Genomic DNA, 8,900 nt, shown 5'->3' on the forward strand with positions numbered 1-8,900 from the left:
ACTGGCTGGGTAGCCAAAACTCTGAGGAAGGAGATTCTAACAGTAAAAGGGAGAGGGGGAGATTGGACATAGGGAGATAATAAGCAAGCTCTCCCAGGCCTGTGTGTTGGCTTCCTTTTCTCCTGCTGCAAGGAGGCTTTCTCCAGGCATTGGGGCACGTGACAGCTGATAGCTCCAGACTTGTACCCTCCCAGCTTGATGACCCTGAAAGAAAGGCTTCTTCCTTCCAGTTCTAATTTGGGGAAGTCCCACAGAAAGGTTCTCAGTGGCTTCTGGTGAGTCCCATACCCTCTTGGATTAATCACTGCAGCCAAGGCCGTACAATAAATCTGATCTGGGTCATGAGATTTCCTCCATCCCCGCCGTGGTAGAGAAACAGCAGAGTCCATCACCAGAGCAAGGTGCTGGGCAGACAGAAACAATAGCTACTGCAAACAGTGAAAGCGTCTATAATTATGGACTGATACTGTTAGAAAGGCTGTTGACCGTCTTAAGTGTCCTAGGAAAGGCCAGCTGGACTCTGTCTCCATGGTGGCTCTCACCCCAGGGACAATCAGATAATAATAATTATCACCAGATAATTACCTTTAAAACCCCAGAGAAGAAAGTCTCTTTGTCCTCATAATACTCCCAGAAGAGCAGACCGACAGGAGAGACCTCGGATGGGACTCTTTCCAGTTGGCTTAGGGTAGAAGGGTGATTCACTGGCTTGTGGAGTTGATAAGGCCAGGGCCAGATGGGGCTTCAGGCCATAGTCTAAGACTCACAACAGCATCATCAGGGATCTGTCTCTTCAGCTCTTGACCCTGCTTCCCTCTGAGCTGGCTTCATTCTCAGGCTTCACGAGTGACCCTGCAGCTCCACTTATTGGTAGAAAGAGCTCCCCTTCCTTTTTTTTTTTTTTTAGATTATTTATTTATTTATTTGAGAGTGAGCGAGAGCACAAACGGGGAGAGGGAGAGAGAGAAGTAGACTCCCCACTGATCAGGGAGCCTGACGCAGGGCTGGATCCCAGGACTCCGAGATCATGACTGGAGCCGAAGGCAGCTGCTTAACCAACTGAGCCACCCAGGCGTCCCAGGAGCTCCCCTTCCTTGACAAAACCCCTGGACTTGGCTGTCTTTGGCCCAAACCTGGGATGTATCCAGCCTCAAGTAATCATTGTGTCCAGAAAGGTGGGGAATGCACTGATTGCCTAGACCTGGGGCACATACCCACATGGACTGAGAGCTGGCGCCTGGTGGTTGGGGGAAGGGGTGCGATATTACCAGAAGAGGGGATGAATGGATGCTGGGCAGGAAAAATCACCTGCTGTCCACTTCAGGCCTGTTCCTTTTCTCCGGTTGTCTTCACTGTCCTCAGTCTCCCTGCCTACCCTTACCGCCTGTCCAGTCTCTCATTACCCTTGGTCTTATGGGGGGGGGGGTGCCTCGTGAGAGGTACCTGGGCCTGGCACAGAGAAGATGCTGGTTAGCGAAAGTGGAATGTTCAATAAAGAGCCATTTAGAGGATGCTCCTCTGCCTGGAACTGCTTCCTCGTGGACCCCATAGCACCTTGTGGAGGGTCCCTTGTCAAAGTCTAGATAGAATTCTAGTTATGTACTTGTGTTCTTATCTGAGCCCACCCAGCTGTGAGCTCCTGAGGAGTCAGGTGTGCACCTGTGGGTATCCAGCACATACTTAATGGGGTGATTGCGTGGATGTGAGGCCCTCCTCCACTGAGTCCCTCTCCAGCCTAGATAAGTCTCATGTTGCGGGATCCCTGGTGCAGGCAACAAGGTTGAATGACTGACTCGTGTGCCTCCTATTGACTGATTCTGTTGCATGTCGTTGCACAGCACTCCCGTGGTTAGTTGGGATCTGCAGTGGCTTCTGAATTAGTCACTTCTGCATGGGCCATTTCACTTAGAGCCTAAGGCCACAGTTCCTTCTTAGTCGCTCTGACCCATGTGGCTAATGACAGACTTGAAGTGACTCAGACAAACATTGCTTCTATTTAGTACATCCTTGGAAGTTTCTCAGCTATAAAGAAGGGATCTTGGTAGCTAGGGAGGCCTTTCTTGGTGTATTGATCTGGCCAGTGAGAGCCCACAGGGGTCTAAAACATGGAGCCCCAGACATTTCTTACTTGCCCTCAGCCCATCTCCAAGGCATATTGGCAGTAATGTACCCGGTTGGTTGCCTTGGGTGATCAGATCTAGCTGGCTGGTCCCCTGAGGGTACCTTCTTTGGAGCCACAAGGCCCCTGTAATGACATTGGCAGTGTTGAGACAAGGTGTTAAAGCTTGGTTATTTCAAAACAGCTGTCAGCAAAGTATCCTGCCAGCTTGGACCAGTTTCTGTAAATCCATGATCACTGGAACTCTTCCAAAGCCCCCAGAAGTGGCCTTTTGCTTTTCTAGAACATACATTTACTGCCTGTAGGGCTACGAAGGTGTGACCCTGCCCACTTGCTGCATCTCTCATGTACTCATTTAACAGTTACCTGTTGAGCCAGTGCTGGGTGCCAGGCCCTCCCTTACTTAGCTCCTGGAGATAACGGTGGAGAATAAGATGGAGCCAGACCCTGTCTGGAGGGATCTTACAGATTAGTAGGAGAGAAAGCCAAGGAAACAGAGTTCTCTGATGGAGGCCTGGGGGCCCTTTTTTCGGGTCATAGTGGTGAAGAGTGTGGGCACTGGAGGCAGGCAGATCAAATCCCGGCCCTGTTGTTTACTAGCCTTGTGACTTTGGGCAAGTTATCTCCTCTTGTGGAACCTCGGATTTCTCATCCGTAAAATGGAAAACATGCATAGGGGTTGTTAGGAGGATTTAAATGCATTCATACGTGTAAAGCAGGAGTCCTGGCTCAGGGTAAGCCTCAATGACTGGTAGGTTTAACAATTATTATTAGGAAGTGATACATCTTGAGTGAAATCCCTCATAGTATAAGGGACAACATTCTGACATATTTTTGAATTTAGAGTAAAATTAAGAACATCTGTTCATTTATAATCAATCCACCATAGAGAAGAGATGGGGAACAGAAATCACCCTTCCTTGCCAGGCACTTATTAGAAAACATTTAATCCTGGGGCGCCTGGGTGGCACAGCGGTTAGGCGTCTGCCTTCAGCTCAGGGCGTGATCCCAGCGTTGTGGGATCGAGCCCCACATCAGGCTCCTCCGCTATGAGCCTGCTTCTTCCTCTCCCACTCCCCCTGCTTGTGTTCCCTCTCTCGCTGGCTGTCTCTATCTGTGTTAAATAAATAAATAAAATCTTTAAAAAAAAAAAAAAAAACATTTAATCCTCTCAACTGTCACAAATGTAGAAATTTTTACAACTCATTATACATAGGAGGAAACTGATCTTCAGAAAGGTTAAGTAAATTTGTTCGATGTCACACAGCTAATTAACGACTGAGCTAGAATCAAAGCCAAGTCTTATCTGGCTGCAAAGTCCACGTTTTATGCGGTTCCCCAATATCCTGGGCCTCCAAAGCACTTGGCTCTGGGGAGGATCCTTGCTGCCCAGTCAGTTAACATTTGTTTTCCTGAAGTTTTTGCTGGTGGGTTGGCCACAGCTACTTTCATGATGCACTCCGACCCAGACCCTGAAGTGAGGAGAGTTAGCACAGGATGTCTCTGCTTCCCCAAGGAGAAGAGATGGCTTGTTCTTTATCTCCAAGTCCATTGGCCATCACACAGATGGTTCATGTATATGAAAATCATCCAAATGAAGAGACACAAGAATGGAGTCCACACCCTCTCTGGCTTTCAGACCTTGGGTCTGGACATTCAGCCCTGGTCTTTCTGGGCCGCACCATCATACCACTTTTCAGCTGTATTCATCTCAACGTTTGGTGTCTGCTGGGCACGCTTTCTGACTTTGCATGGGAGCAGTGAGAGCCTGTGGAAGCAGTAGGGCCAGAGGAAGGGGAGAATAAGGAAATCTGAGACTCAGGAACTGCAAGGCCTCTTGGAGACCCTGAGCTCTCTGGGAATAGCCACAGAGTCTCTTTATTTCAATAATCACAACAGCAGGCATGACCCATGTGCCCGGTGTGTTTGAAGTGCTGTCCTCACAGAAGTCTTCACAAGAACCTTTGGAGATAGGCACATCCCACATAGAATCCTAAGAGATGGGCACTATAATTATCCCCATTTTATAGACGTGGAAGTAGAGGCACAGAGAGGTTAAGTAATTTGCCCAGGGTCACACAGCTAGTAAGGGGAGGAACTGACATTAGAACCCGGGATTCTCTAGTCCATGAGTTTAAGATATACATCATACTGCTTTTTGGTAGGCAGGGAGGGAGTGAGTGAACAAATGAGTCTGGGATAGGTGGCTAGACAGACAGACAAGGCCCCCAGAGGCACCATGAGGGGTACTTTGAAGTTGGCAGAGTTGGATTGCAATTCTTGCTCTGCCACCTCCTGCCTACAGGACCTGGGGCAGTAACCTAATGCAGAAGTGCTCATTTCCTCATCTCCAAAATGGGAATAAGGTCTTTGTGAGGATTCAGGGAGATCATCTCTGTAAAGCCCTTAGCCCCATACCCGGCATCTAGTAAGGGCTCAGTAAGGGTTCACGGACATTCTGCAGATAGATGGTATTAATGTGGCATAATTGGAGCTGTATTGATCGAAAGTCCATTTTGACAAGAACTAGAAAGGAACGTGAAAACCGTTGTTAAAGGTCAGAAGAGAATGAAAGTTTCTTCAATTCTTTATCATTTTGTAAAAAATGTTCCTAAATGGAATAAATAAAATATACATGCAGTGGGTGTTAAGTGGCCTTTGATCCCATTGCTTCAAAGTCTTATCTTATGGGGGGTAGTTTCTACCTCTGCAAAAAAGAGTTAGCACTTCAGGCCTGTGGTTATAATTCTGCCAATGCTAAATTTGCTAGGGGTTTGAGTAAATTTGCAAAGAGAAGAAAAAAAGGGAAGTTTTGAAAAATGACTTTGTATTTTGTGGCTATTGTACCTGGAAATACGATAAAATTGATTTAAAATGCTACATAGTTATAATTTCACAAATGCCAGAGGAATCATCCCAATCAAAGAAAGATGCAAAAATAATTAAATTAAGAAGGTGTTGGTGGGATACAGCTTCCTCCTTTTAGCTACCAGTTGGAGTTTAAATTCCTTGAGTATTGGAGGCAGAACAAGTCTTCAGGACTGATGATTTTTGCTATGATGTGTCTGTTGGAGCCTCTGGAAGGGGAGACAACATGAAAAGAGAGGCAATTTCTGGATGGCAGTGCACATTTGGAATTGGAAAAAGCAGTTAAATTGCCAGTGAGCCCTAGTCAAAATCAAATGTCTGACTTGTGGAGGCCGATGACTGGCCAGTTTGATGCGCATGGTGTTGAGCTGGTCAGTTCGGACTCTAAGCCTGACTACAGGAAGAGGAAGCCTTGCTCACTTGGACCTGGACCATGGCTGTCTGGTACTGTAGTATGTCTTTCTGCAACAAGCCAGAGAGAAGCAGCTGGCTCTCTTGGAATCCCAGATTCACGGATTCTTCTTGTCTGGACGTGAAAAAGCTAAAAACTGCTACAGGCTGCTGGGAGCTGTTTCAGTCCCAGCAGGAGCTTGCTGACCTGGAAGCAGACTCAGACTCCATGAATAGGACTCAGACCCTGCGACCATTGGAGATTTAGGACCCCTCCTGTGGAGCTCTAAAGGATGAAAACCTCCATCTCGGATGCTGGCTGGACCATCAGGCCACACACGCATGCCCACAGAAGAGGGCTTGTTCTCCGACGGGACCATCTAAAATCAAGCTGCTGGTCAGCTCTTCGTCACTAATGTGGAGGCTACCCGCACCCTAATTGTGATCCCTGCCAACAGCCGCACATTGGGGGATGGCACATCACAGGGACTGTGACCTCTCCACCTGCTGTTGACAGACAGACTTTGGCCTTCTTGACCGGGATGTCTTACTGCTGTTGACTTGTGTTCGGCTTTCTAGATTAGTTGCAACTCACCACAGTGGGCTGACAGCCTGATTCTACTTCCTTACTCCACCCACCTCCATCCACACTTAGTAAGGTATGTTCATTATCTGAATGTAGCTGTCTGCAGAGAGGGATCGATCGAGGCTGTTCACTGGATAAAAGGAGCGGGAGGTTCTATAAACCCATTTTGAAATTTTTTTGAAAACTCCAGCTTTCATCCTCATTAGTCAGCTAGGGCTGCCATCACAAAATGCCTTAGACTGGGGGGCTTAAATAATAGAAATGTGTGTTCTCACGGATCCGGAAGCCAGAAGTCCAAGACCAAGGTGTCGGTACATTTGATTTCTCTTGAGTCCTCTCTCCTTGGCTTGCAGATGGCCACCTTCTCATGTGTCCATAGTTGCCCCTAGGTGTTGTTTGTGTCCTAATCTTCTCTTCTTACAAGGATGCCAGTCAGATCAGATGAGGGCCCACCCTAGTGAGTCCATTTGAATTGAATCACCTCTTTGAAAGCCCTGTCTCCCATAGTCACATTCTGAGGTACTGGGGGTGAGGGCTTCAGCCTAGGAATGGGGGGGGGGGGTGTTAGTGATACAGTTCAACCCACATCCTGACCAATTCCCAAATTTGTCTTTCTGGTTAAGTGAGATAAAAATGTTTATCTGCAAAAATGTGTTTGTGCCTCCTGCATACAGCCCTTGCAGATAAAAGGCCAGGAGGAGAAAAGGTGATTGAAAGAATGTTGTTGGGTTGCTAAACTTCGGGGCCTGCAGATTTTGTAACAGTGGATAAAAGTCCTGGCACCTGGGGAGCCTTGGGCAAGTGGCGGGGAGGGCATTTATGATCTTGGTTCTTCAGAACTCTATCTGGAAGCTTTCCCCTCTTCCTGACATAAGACTCCAGAGCTGCCTTTCCACGCGCTGGAGTACTTTGAGTTGCCGCTGAGCCTGTGCTCACATCTAGCAGTGCTGCCTGACAACAGAGGGGCCAGGGTCCTGCACTTCCCACACAGAATGCACACATACGAGGTGCATAAACTTGTATCATGGACAGGCAGAACCAAGGGCTAGTTGGATCTTTCAGACTGGACTGGAAACTCCAGGGCAGGAGGCCGCATGGCAGGAGGCTTACATTGGAGGCCCTGTTAACCTCCACTGCCTAACATATGTCCTGCTTGAGGTACCGTAACATTGCAGACTCGTTTCTAGGGCGACCATGTGCCCTCTGGGGTTCTACTTCTGTCTCTGTGCCCTTTCGCCACACTGCCTCCACCCTGGAAGGCTTCAGATCGCTTGAACTTGCTGGCCACAGCCATGCTGGACCTGAATGGGTACCTTGGGCCAGATAAAAATGAATCATACAGAAGTTTAGTGAGGAAGTCACTTGGCTTTCTAAGAGACTGGTTTTTTTTTTCTTTTCATTGAGGTATAGTTGACTTATAGCATATCTAAAATAGACTTTTATGGTTAATGGGATTTATTTTAACTGGCTAAATGCAGGATCCCTAAGGAGCATGACTGAGACCAGTACTGCCGTTTGGTCTCATCCTTTTGCATGGGGTCTTACTGATAATAAATTTGCTGTATAGAAGCCTGGGCCGACGGCCAAGGTGGTGGTTGGGAGCAAAAGAGAGTTAACAGAGTAGGCCTGAGACTGCTCTCCTTGTTTGCAAGGCTAATCCTTGGCTGACATCTGAGTAATTGGATTTCTGCAGGGTTCTCAACATTCCCTAAATGATAAAAGTGGCTCACTGGGCCTAAACTGTGCAAATAATATGATTTATGCTGAATACCTGTTTTCCTTCCAGGAATCCAGAATTTTGGTATGTGCTAGGCAGAGGGTGCCTACCTGACCAGCCCCCAGTAAAAGCCCTGGGTATTGAGTCTCTAAGGAGCTTCCCTGGCAAATAACATTTCACATTTGTTATCGTAACTCACTGCTGGAGGAATTAAGGTGTCCTGTGTAACGCCACTGGGAGAGGGCTCTCGGAAGCTTGCGCCTGGTTTCCTCTGCACTTTGTTCTATGCACCTTTTTTCCCTTTGCTGATTTTGCTTGGTAGCCTTTTGCCATAATAAATTATAGTCTGCTGACAGTAAGACTCTCTGCTGAGTCCTGTGAGTCCCCTAACAAGTCATCAAACTGCGGGGTAGTTTTGGGGACCCCCAAGACAGGGCACAAGGGGGACTTCTGGGGTGTTGGTAGTGTTCTTTTCCTCAATTTGGGTGTTGTTTACGTGGGGTGGGTTCAAGTTGTGAAAATTCATTGAGCTGGAAGTTATGTAAGCTTTTTCCCTGCATATCTTAAACTTCAATAAAAAGATAGGAGATTATACACCACAAGGATAAAAAATAATAGCAACTTAATTTTGTTTTTAACTTCCTTTTATTCAGCAAACGTTTCAGTTACTTCTTTTTACTAGGTACTGCTCTGGGAGCTTGGGACATGGACTAGGAGGCAGGTAAAGAGATAAGATATGGTCGATATTTGCTGGGCTCTAGCCGAGACATCATGGGGTGCAAAGGGGCACCTTTTGGGCTTCTAAGAGAAGGGCTTCTAACTTGCGCATTTTGCTGTTCTAGGGTTACCACTTAGGTACTTTGGGAAATCAGGCAAATGGGCAGAGGGTGATAGCTGGGAACTATTGCAAACCGGGGAAGTATGTAGGCATAGAGTTGCGGGACCTTCTAGTTTTTGTTTGTTTGTTTTTTCCTAGGAAAAAACACAAATCTGAATTTTTATGTGAGCTCTTTTGATTTTTAAGTGCTGTAAATGAATCCAAATTTTCAAAAGTGAGTGGTCAAACAAAACACTCCCCTGCAGGGTGTATGGCCCTGGCCTACCAGTTTGCTGGGCATTCTGCCAGCCAGCCATACTTCCTCTTACCAGAGATTCGAGGGTCCACTATTTCAGGCCCTGGGAAATACAGCTGAGCAAGCCAGACAACTTTCTTCAATAGC

The sequence above is a fragment of the Ursus arctos genome, unplaced genomic scaffold (genome assembly GCF_023065955.2).
Source record: "Ursus arctos isolate Adak ecotype North America unplaced genomic scaffold, UrsArc2.0 scaffold_2, whole genome shotgun sequence".
NCBI classification, from domain to species: Eukaryota; Metazoa; Chordata; class Mammalia; order Carnivora; family Ursidae; genus Ursus; species Ursus arctos.